General features: G+C 37.2%; 1 long non-coding RNA gene across 1 annotated transcript in view; it reads left to right on the top strand.

Moving 5' to 3' along the window:
• The first annotated feature begins 626 nt into the window (after positions 1-626).
• Positions 627-23712, top strand: part of LOC124155057 — a 76465-nt gene continuing 53379 nt past the window's right edge. The window contains exon 1 of the long non-coding RNA XR_006864114.1: positions 627-698. This is a non-coding gene — a long non-coding RNA (uncharacterized LOC124155057). The remainder of the gene's footprint in view (positions 699-23712) is intronic.

Here is a 23712-nt window from a genome sequence, read left to right on the forward strand (position 1 = left end):
TTGTATATTTTCTGACTTTTTAGCTAATTCAACCATCTTTATCCTTAAAAGCCGCTAGGAAGAAACTACACTTGGAGTAATGCATACGTTTGAATACTCTGAGCTGTGAGAATTCTGATGCGGAAAATGAATTTCTTTCCGTAGAAATAGCAATGACGGCACGGTGTGTGCCCGGGATATAGCCGAGGCAATATTGCACACCTTCATCTTCCTCATGGGAGTACTTCCATCCCTCCGAGCACCCTCCAGAGAGCGAAGGAGGGAAGTTTCAAAAACACGAGCCAGAGGCACAGGGCATGCAGCGGTAAGAGTTCAATCACGAGGGTAAGTCAGTTACTATCCGTTATAAAATTTTACGTGCCAAATTCTACACTGTTGCTTAAGAATTTTACATACAATTCGTAGGAAGTATTATGTAAAAATTCGTAAGAAAAATCGTGACATATTTTCAGACGATATGCCACTTTGTCAATTGTTTGGTCTTCGCGCCCTAAGTCTATTTTACTTTTTGGCCCAAAGAGGGCAGTGAGGGACTTGCCCCTTATCCCGACACCTGCCGGAGTATTTCGTTGATATGTATTGCTTACCTGGGACCATGAGGCGACGAACCCGGCCTCACTCACGGACGAACCGTCGAAAAGGTATCACCATTATCATCCAGAAGTCTGACGGTGGAGCTTATAGCCTGGAGACCTGGGGTAAGTCACTCAGTGCTCTCCTGTAGGCCCATTATCTTTTTTTCTGTTTTTTTGTTTCATACAGTCCACTTTTCTTTCCGTAATAATTATGAAATGTCCGGCCTATCAATAGCTCACTCGAATTCCGCCCAATTGCGGACGGAACGAGAGACATATTATTATGGTCCTTCGGGCCGGATATTAATTATCGTGTGAGAGGCTTATCTTGGGAAAGGCAAGTTGGCAAAGTGGCTTCAGATGACGAAAGGCAAACAAGTGAGTCCCGATCTAATCGTACGATGAGACGGCAGTTTAATATCTTGAAACAAAGACGCGATGTCATAGTTAGAACGATCGAGCGGCTGTTAAAATTTCATCTAAGGACTTAGAACAAGAGAAAGAATTATCTATATTTCTAAGTAGATTTTCATCTTTGCAAGATGATTATAAATCTTTTCTTGGTCTAGCTAAGGAGTTGCGCGAGTTATCATGCCACTTTAATTTAGACGCTGAGGCATCTGAAGTTGATATCGAGGAACGAGTTGAATGCCAATACTATAAAATCAACGCGGTTGCGAGTCGAGTGGTAAAGGTGACGCCTGCAACCTCTCGTGGAGGCCAATCTACGGTACCTCCTCCTCTCCGCCTACCGAATATAAGTATTCCGTGTTTTGATGGGAACTTGGCAAATTTTAAGCAATTTTTCGATGTATTTACGAGTATGATTGGCTCAAACGAAAGTCTTAGTGATAAAGAGACGTATCATTATCTTATATCTAGTCTCAAGGGCCAGGCGTTAGCTCTAGTTTAAAGTCTTCCTATAATTTCAGATAATTATGTGATTGCTTGGCGGACACTAGTCAAGCAATTTGAAAATAAAATATTGCTTGCTTTTAACAATTTCGATAAACTCTTCACTATGCGTGTTCATAGTGATTCAGTTGACGCTTTGCATAACTTTTTTGATGTCTTTTCGGAAAATTGGAATGCGCTAAACGCGATGAAAATTCCGAATTTGTCTGAGTTTGTTTTGTTTTATGTAACGGCAAAAGCTCTTGACAAATCAGTGAAAAAACAGTTTGAAATGGAAAATCATGGCATTGATTTCCCCTCGATATCACCCCTGTTAGAGTTTGGACGTAAATATGTTAACATTCTGAGGACACCTGGTTGCAAGCAAATTAAATTTGATTTGTTAAAGAATTCCACTTGTACAAAAGGAATGTCTCAGAAAACAACATTATTCTCAACATCTCAACCGGATCGTGAACGAAAAATAAAATGCCAAATGTGTGATTCACATCATAGGCTCCATCAATGCCCACAATTTAATTCTTTAAGGGTATCGAAAAGAAGGGGCTTTATTAAATCCAAGGGCATATGTTTCAATTGTTTAGCCGGTGTTAACAAATCAGCAGATTGTGCGTCCAAGTACAAATGTAGGCACTGCTCTTCTCGGCATCATTCACTTTTATGCACAAAAGACAATCCAATGCGAGGTTCAAATTCCAAGTCAGATGAAGGCAGTGGAGTAACTAAGCACACGCATACTTCAAGAGAGTTTGTTTTGAGAGTCTGATGAGGCTCAACTCTTTCGCGACAAATAATTCAGTTGTGAATTCGATGTCTTGCATGACTAATTCTCATGCTCAGCCGACCGCGGTTCTCTTAGGCACCGCTCTTGCACTCGTTCAAACACGATACGATGAACCCATTCGAATGATAGTTGACCCAGCGTCACAAGCTAGTTTCGTGACAAATGATTGCCAGCAGCATTTCACGCGAACGGTCAATGTTTTCTTCATTAGTGGCGGTAAACGGTCGTCCGGCTTTCATCGTGTGTAACACTTAAGCGACCATTTTTGGAATGTTTCAATCCATTCCTAGACACCGAAAGTCTCCGATGAATGTTGGCTCCTGATACAGCTTCGGAACACAAAAAACGGATCTCTGAACGTTACTCTTCTTTGGCACAAATGGACAGCGGAGTCGCCATGATCTACAGCGCGGCAGCGATAACGAAACTAACCTCGCCGTTTGAGACTTAAGCAAAGGCATAACAAAAAATAAAGTAAGCATGCGTCATGAACGTAAAACGACAGTACTACCAAACCAAACAAAAGTATAACTAAATTGTGGACAATAATTGATTTATCCTCGTATTTAAGCATGAGTGTATCATGGAACAAGGGAAAACGATAGATGGAAAGAGAAGTAAGGAAGATGAAAAAGAGAATAGCGGAAAGAAATCCATTATTCAAGGATGATGCGGTGGCATTATGCGGACGTGCAGTTGAGAGTCACGGCTTGATTTCACGCAATGGGTTTAATAAAGGACACCGGGGAGATAAGTATAATGCCCGGTGCAAATAAGGGGTAGAGAGGGTAGAGAAGTAGAGTATCCTTCCGTTCAAGTGCTCGGTGGGAGAGCTGAAATGAAACTATTTGCGGTCAAGAAGCGGCGCCAAGTCGCAAGCCAGCGGGTGGTCCCGCAAGCCGCCGAAAAAGAAGAGTAATGCCTTGGACATGGGAAGCTTACCAAAATTTTGACCGAATTTGCGGTTCGCTTAGTATCAGCGTCGCACCGTGGCCCATTTGCTTCGAACGGAAGGCACTGTCACAGTTTTTCTTCCAGTCAACAATCACTATTAACTTTTTAAGGATTATTTGGGATTGATTTATAAAAAATTATTGATCTAATTGGGAGGATGGCCAAAGTTATATTTATCTATTTTCATAAATCTCGGTGATTTTTGTATAATTTAATGCCAGTTTTTTTCTGCTTATACCGATGTTTTAAAAAGCGTATGAAAAACAACCTAAATAATTTTTTTCAGTATTATATAAATTCTTGTTCAAGGCATGGCCCACATTTATCACATATCTTGTTACTAACATTCCTGCGAGCTCCTCCATATTTGGTAAAAATAAAGAAACAGTATATTAAGCTACCTCATAACTAACTCATCTCATTTCATTAAATTAACTTTTATTCCGTTCTAGTCGTAGGATAAATTTATTGTGTATTGTCCAGAAAAGATTCCTAGAAAAAAGGAAGGACATATGGATAAAATATTTTACTAAATATTTTTATAGTCGTAAATTTGAAATGTGGTATTAACTCAGGTAATTCTGCGATAAAAGAGTTCTTTGATCTAATCACGAATGGAAATGAAGTTCTCGTGTGCACTGAACCGTAAAAAAAATTAAAAAACCTAAATATTTTATCCTTGAAAAGCGGGAATATAGGGGCTCATGCCGTTTCATTCCGCTTGTTCTGCCGCTGCTCATACTATTTTCAAATTCAAATTAGTTCCTCGAAATTCCTGCACCTGTCACTAAAAAGAAGGATAAGCTGACATTAGGAAAGTTTGCTTTTAAAAATGTCATTTGGTGGAACCATAATATTGCAGCTCATCTAAATAGATGCATATGGTAATCCGCTGAAAAATTAACCCACGTGCATGTTGAGTTGAGGGAGAAACTACGCGAGAAAAGGCTTACGGACATTATCTTCTGGAATAAAAAGGATGCCCGCATCTCTAATTGGACAAAGTTATTTATAGAGCCTGATGTATGTTGCCATATTTTTATAAATTTCATTTCATTTACTGAGCAATAATATTTTAATAGTGACTTACGCAAAATGGAGAATTGCTCAACAATGGCTCCTTATAGTTGATCTATGCGCTAGATATAAATTCACAATTTGAAGACCACTCCTAAATTTGTCACCTTGATTACCAAAAATAATCATGACACGACTGTGAATAAACGCGAATAAACATTAATAGAATTTTTAAATTCATTCGGAGACGAACATAAAATAGAAAAAATAGAACTTACAGATTCATTTTTTCCTTAAAAGGGGCAATTGCAACCACTCGTTTTAAGAAGATGAAAGGCAAAAGAGTCAATTTTCAAGCCTCTGTGTCTTATATAACATTATAATCATACGAATTTTTATGTTAATAAATCGTTATAGCAATCAAAACAACTTTATCCTTCCTGTGCTATCCCAAACGTGTTAGTCTCCTGAGGTGAATTAAAGGTTAAGCAGTTTTGGTTGATTCAGGTTTGCTGAACTTTTTGTTATTATTATGAGAACTTGATTTATTAATGCATAATTATTTTTAAATAGTTTTTCATTATGATAATTTTCATCGCATGCGATGCGAAAATATTGCATTTCATTTAAACACACGCATTTGATAATAAATTGGTTAATAAAATAACCTTCATCCGTAATGAGCCAAGTGAAAAATACTTAAGGATTTTACGAGGAGCGCTTTTTTAAAGTAACTAATTGAACAAGGTGGGTAGACCAATATATTTAGTTTTAAGACCCCACTATTTCCTATTTTTCGACACCAGTTTTTGAACTGATTTGAAAGTCATTGATTTAAAACGCATGCTTCATGAAGATCTCCCCAGGTTCAATTCTCGCAACTAATCTATCCACTAATAATGATATCCCGAAGTGCATTTGCGGGTTCTCATAGCTACCCTACCGATAGGAAAGGACACCTCTTTTCTCCAAGATCCTTTATTCCAGTCGATTTACGGCAAGGAAGAAAAGACGAGCCGGGCGAGGACATCGGAGGCTAAGAGCTGAATTAAGGTCGCGGAGATGAGAGGGTATGCCTAGCATAGAGAAGGAGCGGAAGAATTTGCCTAGGAACAACCTGCGCGCTCCCATTATTGAGGAGGGTAAGGTGGTGTTTAACCCCTACCTTTCCCCCATCCCCTCCTAGGAGTCCCTTCCGTACTGCCGTGGGTAATTACTGCGGACAACGCATTAATTCCTAGCCTCGGCCGAGGACCGCAACCTGTGCACAAGGGTTCAAGTCCGTGCTCCAAGAAGCCCATTCCCTCCCATTACTTCCTCAGACATCCTTCTTCACTTTGCTCGTCGCATGGATTTTACCATTCGGTCGAATCCCCGCCCACCCGGGTCTTGATCCCACTTCATCCGATGCAGCCTCTGCGGTACTTACGAATGCAATCCGCTCTCCTCACGCCGCGCCGGTGTGATCACGGCGATGCTGGGCGAAGTTCTCAACCCTGGCATTACTGAAGAAGTAACCCACTTGTAACCTTTAGAGTGAACTTTTTAAATAATTTTGTTCCGCAAATGAAGGTATTATACTGAAGGGGGCGTATTTTTTATTGAACAATATTAATTATATCCAAATATTTTTCAGATTTGATCGCATATAATATCCAAATATTTTTCATACATGATCGCATATAATCCGTAAGAGGAAAACTTGGTCTTTTTTAACATTAAAAGTTATATGCGTGGCAATAATTATCGAAGCTGAAAGCTGAAACAGCTTTGAAACAAATATTTTCGCCATTTTTTTATCACATTGTCGGCCGTATAGTCTACAAGATCAAATTCTCGTGTTTCAATAATTTTTCATTTGTCCCTTGAAATCAACAGAGCTCTCATTGACTTAGCAATGGAAAAGAGACCACTGTACAAGAAAAACTTGTCGTGATTGTGGACTAAATAGCTATTCATTCAACTTATGATAACGTAGGTTTCCCATGAAGTAATTCATCCCACTTTGTTTCGTAAATTATGAGAAAAGATAATCAAGACCGTTTTAACTCGGTTATTTTTAGAAAAAAAGCCATTACAGTGCATGATTTAACTTTTTAAAGACGTTATTCAACTTCGAGCAATTAGCTAATTCTGTTTTGCCGTAGAGTCATAATCTTGCAACGGCTCTGGACGGTCTATGCCTTACTTTTTTCTTGCTAAACTAATGACAAAAATGACGCCACAATATTCAATCATATGATCACGATCGGTGAACACCTGGATTCTCGGAGTATTCCAGTCACCGAGCCTTAAGTTTCAATATCTTCGAGCAGTTTTGGGACCTCAAATGACATCGTGGAAATTCGCGATTATTAAGAGCTGCATAATGGATGGAACAAATTCCAAGATCACATAAGTTATCAATCCAATTAGTAATGTTGCTCTTTTCTCTTTTTTCCTTTGACTTAATCCGCTTCGTCCATAATAACCACATGTTTCTCAGTAACGGTTACATAAAATTTGAAACTATTTAATTTCTTATTTCGTCGTAAATTTTCCATTTGCGTAATTTTGTAAAAAGTATGGCCTGGTGTGATACAAACATATACCAAATGGTATAAAATGTATGACCTGGTATATATTTCTTAGTAAGATTTTTTGAACTTTTGCTTGAATTGAAATTTTATTCAAGGAAGTTATGAGCCAAGCAATTTTCACGAAAACAAAGCCTCGTAAAATTGCATCTTTTTGAAAGATATGGTCTAAAAATGAGATATCAGATATAATGATGATGATTTTATATTTTAAGAATATTTTATCGGCCACTTAAAAATACATAACTCATAAATAATTTTCAAGTTATGTAACTTTACGATATTTTTATAACTTACGAATCCTGTCGAAATCGTCGTCCAAGAATACGTTGCAATTATTATTGCAATATTTATAATGAAAATCCTTTCTTTCTGTAGTTTTCCAATGGGTAAAATAAATTTATTTTACATGGTTAGTAAACGCGAATCTGTCTATTTCCTGTGAAAAGTAAAACCTTTTCTAATTTTAGTGTTGCAAAAATGAAAGCTTGATGTAGATTAAATTTTATATACTTCAGAAATATTATGCAGTTTCTCAGAGCTATCAGCGTTACATAAAACTTGGAGTTCTTAGTTATGGTTGCTGACTTGAAAAAAAAATACACTGATGCACCTTGAGTTCATGAATAAAGTCAACCCATGAAATAGTACGTGTCGAGTTTAAATGCCGTATCTCGTATTCAAGCCAGTGATGCACAAAAATCCTTTAATACAAGCGCCGAGCGCGGATTTATTTACTTACAGTTTCACCGGAGATTTCTCCTGGGTAGGGATGTGTAATTGTATTGGCTGACCTGAAAGAGCTAAGACCCCAAGACCGCAACCAAAGCTTAAGTACCCATGTTGAACCATGGTTTTCAGCACGCTTCCCTAAGCATTAGCTAAGCTTAACAAAGGTTTCCGCGTTCCTGTTCCCATGTTTACTGTACCGTGAGAAGAGATAACCTGGAAAATTAAGCTGCATGATTAAGCTTAATCGTTCGGTTATTTTCAATAATTTATGCTCCAATCATGAAACAATCTGAAAGCTATGGAAATATCATATCTGTTACCGTAGGTAAAAATGATATTTTTAAATCAAAATATAGATCAAAAATTGTGTACTATTTCACAATTTATTTCATTATCTCCGTTAAATCTTGAAAAACCTTCACCGTATGTAATGCTAATAACTTAATCGCCTGAAAATACCTGACCTGGTCTAGTTTTCTTCAATGTGAAATAGGAAAAAGTTGTACAAATAAATATCTCATTGTTATCCTATGTTTTCTGTAACACGAGTAACCAAAGAATCAATTAAATTTGTATAAAAGCTGGTTAAATAAATATTTCGCCTTGATTTCTTTTTACTCATAAACCGATGTCTATATTGAGATATATTTTCATTACGGGGACGTTTTAAAAGCTGAAATAAGCGAAACACGTTCGTTAGGAAATTGTATAATTTTCTCTCTAATCTGGTCGTAATTCCTGGAACTTATGATAAATACGTGTCATGTTTTATTCACTTGAAGAGTCTGGAATATTTTTTTATATTTTGAGATATGATTGCGAATGTATACTACGATAGTTTTTCAGACCTATAGTTAGTTTTTGGTGCCGATTCCGGTTGATTACATCACGTGATGAAACCAATTAAGTCTTATATTTACCGCTTGAAGCGAAGTATCCAGGCCGCTCCTCAAGCGAAAATTACCGATAATTTCACCAAATGTAGCGCTCACATTTAAAGCCACTTACAAAATGTGTGTCAGTTGCTTGGCCAAAGCAAAATTGTTGGGCAAAAAACCATATTGAAATTAGCCATATTTTTAATTATACATAATCTATGAAATATTATAAACGGTAAATTCGAAGTCCATCTCAAGACTGCATGATATCATTGAATATCGTCGTGGGGTATACAGGTTTTACAATAATTGGTTATATTTTTACATTTTGAAGTAATAATTTTAACGATTGCCGCTTTCTTAAATTTAATTAACGTAAATAAGAAGAAAATATCTTCGATTGAGGATCATCCAGTCTTTTTTCAGGGTTAAAAATCATATTTACATTTCATTTCGCCGATGATACTCATATATAATGCTATTACTGCCAAGCGTGTTTCGAATACAAATATTCGCCCTATCGAGGAAAGTTCTCAGACTCATTCATTAATTTTTAAATGTATGCCTTGCACTTCATTGAAACGAGAAATTTGTATATCGATTCTGGTGCCTTATCGGAATGTCTCGCGCCCAGCCCCACGTACATTCGGTATTTTTTGCGATTCTTTGCTTCAAAAAAATACATTTATCTCACGAGTGCCTCGATTTCAGTTTTCGAGGTGATTAATTTCGGAGCGATTCACATTTTGCGGCCAACTTTCCATTAGCCCCACGGTTCCAACTCGCAGAAGTTGGTCCGCGGTTTTAATTTCAATGCAAATGCATCTCATAGGGAGCGGCGTCCTGTAACTTTTTCCCCACCGACTGCCGAAGCGCATTGGACGTCGAAAGCAGAGGGTGGGGGAATTCTAGGTCGCCGGATCGTTAATTAGTTCAGTTCCGCCGAAGGGATGCAATTCATAGCTTGTTGACGTGTTTGGTCTAAAGCCGTTTGCCAAAGAAATTACAGCGTTGTATGCATCTATCTATGCCTGTTGTCATCCACGTACCAATGTAAGTTACTTTCTTGTTCTTACATGTATCAGACTGCATGGAAAAATCGGTCATTGTGCGGAATATGAAGGACTTTTAACTAAATTTTGGGAAAACTACTGTTAAGTGGAATGTTCCAAGAAATGGGAGTTTCAGCGTAAAAGCTAAAAATTCTAGTTAAAATTATTGTTAAAAACCGAAGTTGCAGTGAAGTGTAGGAATCACAAAAGATAAGAGTTATTTTTACAATTGGCTGCATTGATACGGAAGGTTTTGCATTATCAAGATAAAGCCTCTTGATTTTAAAGTGGCATATTTTCATATTTAAAGGCATTTTTCCCTTGAAATTTAACATAATTTCAATCATAGTGTGACAATTTTTCTATTTGTCGTTTATTATTATTGCCGTTTTGATTTCATCAGTCATGAATTATAAGTGAAACAAGTGGGAAAGAGGTTACGAACATTCTGTTTGGTGGATCCGATGAACAGGGAGTTATACGAGAAAAGCCTCAGATGAATCATAAGATGCACTTATTGCTGAGGCCTTTTTACCCTCGTAGATTTCCATTTTAGTTAGAAAATATAACAACTTTGCTTTCAACAAATGAATCTATAATCATCGACTAGTTTCAATAGACGAAGAAATTAGTCTTATAAGGATACAGAGGCCTTGAAAATGATACAGTTAATTGAAACTAGTCGACGACAAAGATTAAGTTGTTAAAAGCAAAGCTGTTATTTTTCCTAACTTGGAACCATCGGAATCAAACATCAAATGATGCTAAATTTATAGATCCTGATAGCTATTTGGGTATGTATTTTTTATCACCTTTAAATCAGTTCTAATGCAACCAAATTCTTTTAAAGGTAAAGTTCATCATTATAAACGTATCATTTCAGTGTCAAATTCGTACTATTAAGTAATTTATGAATGGGTTACGGATTATAACGAGCCGAGGTACTTTTTTCGTGAACGACCGATGGCTTCTTACCTGTCCTCACCCCCGGAAGGCATAACTCAACCGTTGAGGGTGGGCGAAGTGCACGTTATCACTTCCTAGCCAGACCCTCTTTGAACCTCACAATCTTGCTTTCAACGCCTCATATTTATTTGCCACCTCCTCCCAGAATATCCAGAGTCACGGGCCAATCCCCTTTCATTCTCATATCTCTAAGCCCTCCGCACCATTCCTTGGCATCCTGCCCCGCAAGCGCTCCCGATTCGATCCTCCGCTAACCCGACACCGTAGTTAATCACCGAGTACCGCGGCACCTGCGCCCTCATCGGGAAAGGTAAATGGGGACGTTGTGGACTCGTATGGACGATAGGGTTTCTCCTTGGTTAAGCAGTATGTAGAACGAAAATCTTGCTGTCAACGCAGAAATTATATGCTCTTGGTTTTTGATTTGAATTAGAAAAAGTAAAGAAAATATAACAGAATAACTCATTTCACCGCGGCTCTCCTACTTAATTCTACATTTTGATGCCATAAAATTCACTTCTTAAAATCAGGGATGGCAAGCGAAACTAAACAAAAATGTTTCGTTTCGATCCGGAGGGAAACGAAAATGCTAAGCCTAGGTTTAGTTTCGTTTCCGCACGAAATTGAAAACACCAAGGAGTTTAGTTTCGATCCGGGACGAAACTTTACTTCCGGAAACGAAACTAAATTGATCGAAACTCCGCTGCACATAGTTAAGTTTCGATCCCAGAAGTTGAGTGGAGGGGGATAAGAGGGAACAGTTTTGACTCATTCCGTTTGACATACGTGTAGAGAGGTTTAAAACATTGAGCTCACAAGTTGAATGGTCACCTTGCGTTCACCGTTCTCCTGTTAGTGGTAAAAATATGAGTGCCCCATGCATCTAATGGCGGTAGGCCGAACCTGTAAGTCATTCAACCACACTTTATATCTACTGGGTGTGTGGGTCGGAAACTAAGTATTTGAAGGTGAAGCACGTGTTCTTTCCAGTGCGAAACATAATCCACGTCTCGTTTAGTTCCAGAGCTTTAGTTTATTTTCGGCCCGAAGTAGTTTTGACTCCGATTTCGTTTAAACCCTGAGTTTAGCTCCCCGGGTTTAAATCCAGTTCGTTTCTACATTTCGCACCCGGGAACAAAACTATTGAAAGTTTATTGGTTTTGAGTTTCGTTTAGTTTCCAGTGCCATCCCTGCTTAAAACTCTTACAAGTAGGAGTAATATTTTAAATACTGCTGCGAGAACGGCGGTCAAATATACATGAATTGCCATAAGAAAAAATTCCGCCATTCAGGTTACTAAACGTAAGCTTTCCGCGCCGTAACAGGATGCAGGCGCTGCATATCGTAGTGGTCTGCGCAGTGGCCCGGAAATCCATAGGTTCGTGATTCGATTCCCGGCCCAGGGCAGTTTTTTCTCGTGGCTAATCATGTATCATTTTAGTAGTTGTTTTCTCAATTGTAACGCTCAATTGTAAAATTGCTTGTTTCAGAGGGTTAGCAAAGCATCTGCACTGGTGACCGATAACTTAAAAAACAAATAATTCTATTTCAATCAAGTGCGCCACAACGAGGATGGAACTTATGGAGATATCACCACTTCAAATAACCATTTTGGGGGCGGTTATCTCCTCTTCTCAGAAATCAGAGGCTGTGGCTCACTTTTATATGGACTCCATCCTATTAGCAAAATGATTTGCCTGCATCCCTAGCAACTCCGCTCTGGCTTCGAACAAAGCATAAAATTTTATATAGAAAAAATAAAGTATCCCTCTCTTTCCCCCGAGCCTCCTTAGAGAGATTGGAAATCAGAAAAAATTATTTTCACTTTTATTTTATCCACGGGCAGATGAAAGTATTACCTATCTCCAATCCCCTGATTATAATCAGAATTAATAACTTGATATACATATTAAATGCTTAAGCATTGGATGCCTATTTCTTCCGAAAAAAACACTTTTAAAATGTCACTTCTCTCGCTCTGAGTCCCTTGTAAACATAAAGACATCAACAACCATTGAAAAAAATTGTCTTTGCATACCATATTCACCTTAAATCCACTGAGATAGTTAGTAGACAGAAAAAAACTTAAAACCGTCTGTGTATACAGCAAAAAATAGAAGTGAAACACTAACTTGCATTATTGGAAATTGCTTATTAGTAACTCAGTGGGCATCAGAATGAAAACGCTTCAATAACTGAAATTCTACCACGTCCCAGTCCCGTTACAATGCATCATACACTACCTTGTCCTGAAATGGACATTATCACTTTGCGTGCTATGGGCGTAATATTGCTCCACGTGAAATACTTCCAATTTTGCTGCGGGCGTAATATTACGCCATCCGTCTTTTGAAAAATCGTATTAGGAATTTTTATAACAAAAATGTACCAACCTATAAAAAAATAAAAGGAAAAAAAAAACAAAATAAAAATTCATTCTTGAAAATGATACTAAGCATCAATTCCTCGCATCAAAGATTGGTTGATAATTACTGCGGTACAAATCTATAGTACTAAATTCGGGACGGCGTGTTATAATAATAATTATTAATAATATATATTTTTATTTAATTAAATTAAAAGTTATTAAATTGAATAATTTACAAAAAAATAATAAAAAAATTTAGCATTTAAACATCATGGATACAAAAGCAATTTTGGAGCTTAAGGTGAACCCGGCCTGTTGCCTGTCGGAGGGATCAGTTCTTGACATTAACTTTCAGATTTCATGCTGATCAGTAATTTTATTACGTCTTAAGTACTTAATTTTGCAAAATGTACCTAAAAATTTAGGCAGAATGGAATGATATATAAAGTTTCTCTCGGAGAAACGTTAGCCAGTTAGCACAGCACGGTGAAGTAAAAAAAAATCGGTGCGATAACAGCGACGGTTCGAGTCACGCGATTATCTCTGGCGTGAGTACTTAATGCCAGTCCACCGCGGATTCCCAACCAGGATTGCATTTTACCGAAGCGCTCTCTTCTCCCATCCTAAAATTGAGCTCGCTTAGCTTGAACACACCGCTTGTGAAATGGAGGCCAGGTACATTTCCAGCCGAAAAAGGACTTAATCTCCTCAATCTAGCGTGCCTGTATTTTCATTCTGGGAAAATGGCTTATTTCACCATGAGCTTGGCAGACTATTTAAGGACCTAACTCACGTACACCCTATTTTGCGGAGTTCTTACCTTATATACCTCGTTAAGCGAAGTGAGAACAAGACTTCCGGGCTAAGGCGGTCACTCACCTCCGGCTGGAGCTTAAAAGATATTACAAAGTTTTGCGTAATGTTGTCATTGGTGACTAGTGTTATCTTTATTAGGTCTTCAACCAATCGCTTATATTAATATGTTTAACTGTTGATTTTTTATGACTTAAAACCTTAAATTCACTCAATTTGTAAATACATTTTTCTTTAATTTAATTTGGTATTGCATATAGGATCCCATTATTGCATTGGCTGTAAATAATTACAGTGTAATACAGTAAATAATTACACTGTAATTATTTACAGCCAATCAAATAAAAGTAAAATTTTACAATCCTTATATAATAAACTCTACATATAAACCGCAAAGTATACATATCTAAATACTTAGGATGTTACCATAAGCACTGCCTGATCAGACAGTGAATCAGACTCAAGAATCAGAAGTTTTAATTAAGCACTGATGTGAACAATAGGAAAATCAAATTTTTTAAATCCAAAATATAAAACGATTTTTCATATCACCAATAATTTCATTTCCATGGTTAACTTATTTATTTATTGATTGATTGGTAAAAATTTAGAGTCACAACCTGCAATTTCACACACTTTCAATCAAGGGTTTACATCCAAATATTTTTGACGGATTTTTTCTATTCGGTACTTAAAGATTCCTCGATATTAAATCAGGAGATGAGATCAAATTATCTTTCAACTTATAAGACAAAGATTGTTCAACGCCAAACACGCAAAAAAATTTAATTTCACAACAACATAATTTGAAACAGATTCTCATTACCAAGATGTTTTCCCGGGAAGAATGCACATCCTTGAAGTAATAAATCGTCTGGAGTTAGCTGCCGACTTGTTCCTCATATAACCCACAAGTGAAAGGGAAATCTTCCAGTTCAATGGTGACTGGTCCGATTCTTCTCCCATTATTTTCCCCAGGACCACGCCTATTTCTATTTCTTGCCGGTTTCTTGGCAGCTAGTTCAGCACATCCCACACTCCATTACGCTCGACAAAATCTTCGTCTGCCTCGAGTACAAACATTTTCCTGAGCATAGTCACCAGACCTTGCAATTAACAATAACTGCTTTAGAAAAAAGCAATTTACTCAACCTTAAAAGTTTACGGTAAACTCTTGAGTGGATAGGACATATTTATAAGAAAACGGTATAATCTGATGTTGTGGCTATTTTCTAGTAAAAAAATATTTCAAACAAAATCACAAGAAACATATATATCTTTTATTAGAAAATATAGGTATCTTCTATTATAAATATAGATAATATAAAAAAAGGAGATATTACGTAGCTCATAATCAAGGGTTTCCTTCTGCTGAGATATTTGAAAATTACACTTCACTACACTCACCAAATCATAGTTTTGTAGGGGAATTCGGTGTCATCATTGGTATCTATCATCTTGATTAGGGCCCCTACATGGAAAAATGGAATAAGGTGTGAGAAAGGCAATCAGCTTGTTTATCTACGTTCCTTATGGAAAAACGAAATCATAATTTTTGCAGGTGAGTGGTCCATCCTCAAATGTATTTACTGGCGCCTTTTGGACAAGACTGATAATATGTTTTAAAAAGTACCGGCTTATTTTTCCACGTTTTTATGTGTGTAACAAGAAAATAATTGGTGGGAATGGCACAGCTGCATCGGCTAGTGGAATTAAATCTTTTTTGGGTCAGTTTTCAACCTTTCTCCGGCAAAATATTAAATATATCGGTCACTGGTGAGGAGGATATCTGTTGAACAGTACCGTGGAGCATGGAGTAGGATTACATTAAGGTTACACTAGCCTTGGTTGCGAATGAGAGGTCAAGAAAACATTTCCTTGAAATTTCATCAATTGGGCAGTGATATGTGTTTTCAAATACCTTCCCTTATGTCACAGTATTACTTATGGCCCCATTCTATTAATTCAATAACATATACATCTACATAATACCCTCCGAGCCGCCTCTAGGGTGTTTGGCAGGGGGTGATCAATGATGGCCTGATGAAGACAATCGTCGAAGGACAAGTGGAAGGTAAGAATGGAAAAGGAAGACCTCGAACAAAATATATGGAACAAGTGAAGAGAGATGTGAAAGAGAAGAAATACGTAGGTGTGAAAAGATTAGCTGAAAGGAGAATAGAGTGGAGAGCTGCGTCAAACCAATCCTAGGATTGTTGACCAATGATGATGATAATAATCTCTTATTGATCGTGGAAAAAATGACATTCGGAAATGTCTATTCTACAATCTATCTCTCTTATTTTATTTATATGATCTGATCTTCCGTAGTATGTTGGCGTCCGTAAGATATGGTTAACTTCGTCAGAAAAGACACTGCTCTTGAATTTATCTAAAAGGTTTAGTCTATTTTTCAATCTACGGTCCGACAGAGATTCCCATCCGAATTTATCTAAGAGGTCAGTTACACTAACAAGTCTATCGTAACGACCTTTCACATACCTGGCAGCTCTTCTTTACACGCGTTCTAACTCTGTTATTAAGGATTTTTCATGAGGGTCCCAAACACTGGCAGCGTATTCCAAATGTGGTCTAATATACTTCTGGTGCGATTTAAATAGAGGGAAGTCTCTTAAAAAACGCATTCTTATTTGATGACTGGAGAAGTGGCTTGATAAATCTATGGTTCTCCCACCGGTAATAATTCTGGGTCCCAATGTATATTAAACATAAAAAGGGCACTTCGAATCTCATAAAAGATCATGCGGCAGGGGTCTAGACTAGGCGTGGAGGCTCTTATTATTTGAGTCTCATTCCGAGTCTCTCAACGTGGCAACATCAAAATTTTAAAGTCACCGAGACAACAAATATATAAATTGCCCAGGAAACGGTTTGATTCTCGTCACGCCTGCAGTATGAATTTTGCTAAATTGCCGGCGAGTGGCCAGGAGATCCAAACGGCTTACTGCCAGTCGCACCGCGACATTGCGTGCCGCGTTTTAGGTGCCCACAAACCACCGCCAAAGTGCTAAAAACGGTGAATCCGTGGCTTAATAGTCTCATATATGGCAAGATGCACGAAAACTTTGAGCTGAATGGCCGCAACTCGGTAAAATCTATTAAGAAAGGCTCTCAAATCCTCTGGAGTTTTACAAATCTCATAAAGGCTCGTGTGATGGGGGTCTAGGAGAGACGTAGAAGTGTCTAATTATTTTAGACTCGTTCCGAGTCACGTCACCGATTTCTTGTATGGGATAATATCCCCGACAAAATTGACTTTTACGATGCAGCCTGATGTATTTAGGTCTGTCGACATTGACGTCGATGGAGGTCTGTGAGGTACCCGAAGGAGGAGACGCACTTTGCCGAGGAACCAGGGATGGCAACGGAAACTTAAGGAAAGTCAAAACCAGTAAAATTTCAATAGTTTCGTTCCCGAGAGCGAAATGTGGAAACGAAACGAAATGGATTTAAACCTAGAGAGGGGAGCTCAACTCAGGGTCGAAACGAAATCGGAGTCAAAACTACTTCGGGTCGAAACTAAAGTAAAACTCTGGGACGAAACGAAACGCAGATGTTTCACACCGGAGGGACCACGTGCCTCACCTTCGAACGGTTTAGCTTCGACCTACACACCGAATACGAAATGTGGTTGAATGAAGTCGAGGCTCGGTCTACCGCCATTAGATGCATGGGACACTCATATTTTCACTACTAACGGGAACGCAAACTGGTCATTAAATTTTTAAGCTCAATGTTTTAACCTCTGTACACGTATGTCAAACGTAATGGGTCGAAACTATTCTCTTTTATAATACATTTTCGTTTCGTTTCACTTGCCATCCTTGCGAGGAACCGACAGTTGACATCCGAGTTGCCTTGGAGTGTATGGGGGCACGCCAAATGCCACACGAGTGACGGAGTCATCGCCTTTTGTTGGAATAAAACATTAACTACCTGAATGGCCCATACCCCATTTCTAATTGTGGAACACCTATTCAGCTGTTACGCTCCCATAAATTCACTAAAAAAATTGTGAGGAATCAACCCCATGGATGTCCGAATTACTCAGCCTAGGGAGTAAATATGAGCGTTAAGAATACGCATCACTCCCGCTCAAACAGTATTTTTTTGCGACTCACTACTATGTAAAAACCTAAGCTGCTATCTAAAAATTTCAGGATACACATATCAGATGCGTCAAGCCAATATTAGGAGGGCGTCATATTAATCTTGTGATTGTAGACCAGTAAATACGATAGATCAGACCCATAATCAATACCTGCCAGAATCTCGAACTCAACAATGCAACCTTAGTTTTTTCTTAGGTAACTTTTCTTTTATATTTGAGAAATAGGCAAGTGTTGACCAAGTTCAACTTCAATTAACAACAAAATTTTAATATGACTACTGACGTTTTTAACAAGTAATTCGTCGCGTAAGATAGCATAATACGATTGGTCAAGAAGGAGTGATATGTCCTCCTAACAAAATGAAAACGTATTTTAAGAATTGACTTGTGCGATCCCATTAGTTCTATCCGCGAATCTTGGCCGAGCAATTGCAATTTCCGTTATTATTTTTTTGTCAAATATCACTTATTTAGTAAACACCTTGAAATCAGAAAATTTTATTACTTCCAGTTTAGGTGAATAAATGCTCCATCGCTCCAAAAGGAATATTTTTCATTAAAAGTCAGGAAAATTTCAGGTAAGTCAACATACTTCTTTTTACATAGTCTAAAAATAATCAAGAAAAGCCACATGTTTTATCTAAAATAAACTTGTTTAATTTTCCTGTTTTGCTAACAATTTTGTACAATACATGGTAGAAAAACAATGCCAAGAAATATTCAATTGCATTTAAAGTGTCATTAGAATGGAAATATAAATTATTAAAACCGTTTATCGACGATAAATCCCCATCAGTAATTATATGATTCTGTGCAGACATCACGAAATTCTGAGAAATCTTTTCACTCTTGAAAATAAGTTTAGGGCATGATTAAATTAAGCAGTGGAACTGGCTCACTCTTTTATACTGAATATAAATCACAGGGTAAAATGAGGTCCAAGTTGTTTCGATAAGGTTTCGTACCAGCAGCCTCAGGAAGTCACTTTGTAGACATTTAAATTTGAATTACCAAAGTCAGTCATTTCCAAATCACCGTAGGACTCGTTGAGTAAGAAGTTTTCCTAACCTCGGTAGGAGACGCATGAGTAGATGGAAACGGCGGTATGGTGAAGCACCACGTCCATGTAGAAATTTAGAGCCATTAATTTTAATGGGACGCGCTTCTCAGAACTTGCGGTAACTTTGCCTCCCTCAAATCAAATGACCCTATTTCATCTTATATACGCATGGACGCAAATTTTGGCGTACTTTGAAAGCTCGACGGCTTTCTTTTACTCATACTTCGTACGAGGAAGTAATTCGGCTTTCAATTTGAAGGGTAAATTTAAGGGTCTACATGATGCGATGCATTGATGGTTTGGCGTATAATACTTTTTAAATACAATATGCAAACACCGCCTTTTTTCCCGTCCTTAACATCGTATCTCTTACCGAATGTTCTCAAGAGTTTCTGTCTTGCATTTCAGTCAGTACCTGCGCTGAGTGCTCTGTATACATTTCATCTAATGGAGAGCCAATTACTCTAATAATTATAGGTTCTTTTATTGCCCCATGAGGAAAGTTGGCGAGTTTCAATAGACTGCTCTGTTGTGCAATAATCATGGTGAAAAAAAGTAATCGAAGTATGCATATCAGTATTTTACAACACATCTCTAAAATGAATTAATTAATTCCACTCTAAATTCATAAATTATCCGCATGACAACAAGGAATATTAAAAGAGATTTGTAGTGGATTTCAGCATTGAAGGACATAAATCAAAGGCATGGAGACGTAGTTTAGAATAATCAGAAAATCAGTATAAAGATGGAAAGAAGAAATGGTTGATTGAAATCGAAGTTTAAATAGGTATTAATCCTCAGTTTATAGCTACCTTAGCTGAAGAGTATTTCCTCTTGACTTGAGTATAGAGGTTGTCGAAACTGTTCCGAATACAGCTGAGCAGAATAGACAAGTTTATCAGTATATTTATTTATCAATGAGCAAGTTACACAAAGTTAACTCGCAAAAAATTGAATAATGGTATTCACTTTGACAAGTCTAGGTAAAGGTTTACGTTAGAAGCCTTTGGCGTTTTAGCGCTTTAGCGTTATGAGTAGCACCACCATTTAAAAAGGGAATCAGGATTTTGTTTAAAAAAAAGTAGTGATCATACCGGATTAAGAGTAAGGTAGTTTTCTTTAGTCATTTGCCAAAATAATTTATAGAACTCATTTTTCAACGGATATAGAATTTAAAATTTTAATGGCATTATAATAATAAATCTTTCAGAATGAAAAATAGGCCACTGCTTATAACAAGAAGTTGTAGTTATTTCACTCGACTCTACGGCACATAAAGTTACCTAAATAGGATACCAGTTTTTAACAGACGATTGCTAACTCAGGTATTTATTTTCTTACGCCCAGGAACATTAAAAAATTCTTTTGAACGGTTGCTTCTTAATTTATGTGATATCTACCGCGGGAATTTATGGATACGAGTATGCTTATGAGGTTTTAATTCATAAAGGCCTTATGTTTCGCAAAATAAATTATAAGGACGCCGTCTCGCATCATTCCCTTTTCAAGTTTGCATACCCCATATTTTTAGCGCATTATTATTTTTTCGTAAAGGATATTGTTATGCAACTAGCTAACTGAATAGTAAAAGGACTTGCATTTCTTATGGTGTTCGACTTCAAAATATTTTTGTCACTAAAATATAACTCTATCTGTAAAAAAAATATTTTTTATTCAATGACTTTTAGAGAAAATACGTATTCAATACTTAATGAAATTTTGGCATCGAAATTCGGCATAAATGTTGGTCCAACTCCACAAAATGGTGCTGGACCAGTGGATTGGGGTTCGACTCCATGTTGTAGCGTATGATGCACCACATGTTCCTGAAAAACATATTCGATAAAACTCTTTTAAAACAAAATACATTTCTAAATTAATGAGGCATGCTAGGTGGAAATAGTAACAAAAGTATTAAAAATATAGGAAAATGTTACATTTTCTTGCATGCGACTAAATGAAATTAATTCTCGAAAGAATTAATGCTTAAATGTTCAGGAATTTCTCCGATATTCCGCATGAACTAGAGCGATGATGCATCTGGGGAATAAGGTTTAAAAGGCTTCCTCACTGCAATAGTCTTTCAAGAATCCTCTCTATTGGATTTTCTCTATCGGCACTTACGCCCAAGTTGGACGTTTAAGCTTCTCAGCATTGATTTAACCCGAATTTAAACATAATTCCTCCCCAGTGACTTAACCCTCTTAACATCGTATTTGATATGGAAACTTCGTTATCTGTCAGGCTCGTGAAATTCATCCGAGCCTCATTCAGCGCCGTAATGGACGTGGAGGGATTTTTAAGCCGTAATCGATTCACGTGATTCGCTTCACTTACACGCTTAGGATTATTACAGACATTCTACGAGCTACAATCCTATCGGCTGCGATTTTTCGGCTTCTGCCGGAATTGTGACCAAAAAAATAACGTTTGAAGTAAAAACGTGTGCTGAAATATAGGCCACGCGGGTGCTCGTGAGAGTCTCAAGCTTATAAGGATATCTTCATTCGTCTAAAACGATATCTAAACTCTAGTTCTTAATTCTTAATCAATGGAAAATTTATATCTAAGTCCCTCGACAAATTACTTGTTTCTCTCTCGCTATTCTTAAATATATACTTGTTACCGAGCGAACCATCTCTACAGAGGCGTAACTAGGAATATACTTTGGGGGGATTGAGGGATACCACCACAGACGACGAAATCTCAAAGCCGAAATAAGGGGTCTGGAAATTTTTTGAAAGATGACATGCCTGTGAGTACATCATTTTGGTACTTTAACTTTAAGCAGATGCAGCTATCACATGTCAAAACTAGACGATAGTTTTAAATAATATTTTATTTTCCTGTGTGTCAAAACTAGACGATAGTTTTAAATAATATTTTATTTTCCTGAGGCTTTGGGTGGGATCTATCCCCTTAGCCCCTCCCCCCATAGTTACAGCATTGCATCTCAATGGTGTTCGGCAGGGAGGGAGTATTAATTCCCAACAGACACTATGCTGTATGTAGGTGCTACCACAGTTACACGTACACATATGTGGTAAGTATTGGCTCTCACTTTCCATGCCTCATTCATTCCACCACCTGCGCCAGTATTTAAGTTAAGAACTATATGCGTCACAATCTTTGAGAATGCTAGTTAGCATATTCCACAATTTTAGTATTACCTACAGTTTTAACTTAAAGAAGATATAAATCATGAAAATTTCCCTTATATGGTAAATGCGCTTATATCGATATTGGTGAACAACTTAAAAATGGATGTTTTTACATGCATGAAAATCTATTGATTTATAAGCGTTTCATTGAATTTGAGGCGTATTTCACGAGTTTAAGAAATATGTTCCTATTGCATATTTTGTAGCAGACTGCACTGTTAGTACTACAAGGTATACAATACGGTGAAATTGAGTGAAAAATAAATTTATTATTAGTTGCTAAAATTTCGAACGAATGCCCTGTTTTTTTTGTTTCTCTCACACGCGTAGTGATATTTTGTTATTTCATCGCTGAAGGCTAAGAGAGGAGGCCCTCATCTAATGAGTGTCCTAACTCATGTAATTGATTCGGCTAATGGGATTTTGATTGTTGGCTTGCCTATGGGCTAAGGTAATTTCACCCGAGGGAAGCGTTCACTCAGGCCTGTGAGGGCATTAGTATTCATGCGCCCAGGTAAGTCTAAATTGATTTCCTACGAATTTAATACTTTATCTATATTCTATAAAATCCCCTAACGACCACTCATTCATTCATTCATTCATTCATTCACTCACCTATACAAATGTTTGGGGTGAACGAGACGAGATACGGCAAAAAGTCTAATGAAGAACCCCTCTAAAATTGTCTGAAACCCCAGGAAAAATTATGAAAACACTAAATTTACAATTATTTATCCGTCTATTCAATTAAAAGTGAGTATAGGGATTAGTTCAAAAAATGGCCACCAAATTCCAATGGCGGCGCGGCAGTCATACAAACGAACAATCATAGCAACATATTTGTTTATGCAAACAAGAGGAGCTAAATTGGGAAAGAAGATAAAGGAATTAAAACGAAAGGATGATAAAGATAAGGAAGGAAATTAAGAAAGTAACATTTGAAGCGTCTATTTCTTTGCGTCTTCTTTCCGCAAGAACAAACATCTGTTTAAATCAAAGCGCATTCAAATCAAAAGCGGAGAAATATAAGGTAGGAAATTAGTTATTGTTTTTGGTATATTACATCGAAAGTGTGGTGGTTATTAATTTCAAAGTTAACAAGTACACTAAATGCCATTTTAGAAATAAGATTCGTGCTGTTGACTATAGTTCGTATCTTGTTGGCGATTCACGATTGTGGTAGAAAGACTTTTAAACAAGTCTTACATAATATAGGTAGGTAAAAATGATTTTATTTTCATTTTTTGTGATGGTGATAACTTATTATTTTTGTTTACGTTCTTTTTTCCGTTAATGTCCTTTTTAATGTACAATGTTATCCGTGAGCTGCAGGAGAGAATAGGCAGTGAATAATACAATATGGAAGATAAGGGCAAATAAAGATATTTCTTATTCAATTATTTGTCTTGCGAAAATCACGTTTCCTTGAGTGACTAAGTTGTACTGTAAAAATTATCGAAATCTTGACATTCACAATGTCTTGTACACCAAAGGCAGTGATCCGTTACTCACCAGATTTATTGCGCATTGCGTTGGATATTAAAGCTGAGATATTTGTGTATCCCGATTCATTAAAACTTTAAATAGAGGTATTTCTGAAGTGAAATCATTCGCGATCACGATAAATAATATTTTGATAAAATTCGTTATACTAGCCCCAATTCATGCTAAGGCGCATTTGTTTCTAGATATTGATATTCAGTCCCAACGTAATTCGCTTACGAAG

Source organism: Ischnura elegans, chromosome 3, assembly GCF_921293095.1.
Source record: "Ischnura elegans chromosome 3, ioIscEleg1.1, whole genome shotgun sequence".
Classification (NCBI taxonomy): domain Eukaryota; kingdom Metazoa; phylum Arthropoda; class Insecta; order Odonata; family Coenagrionidae; genus Ischnura; species Ischnura elegans.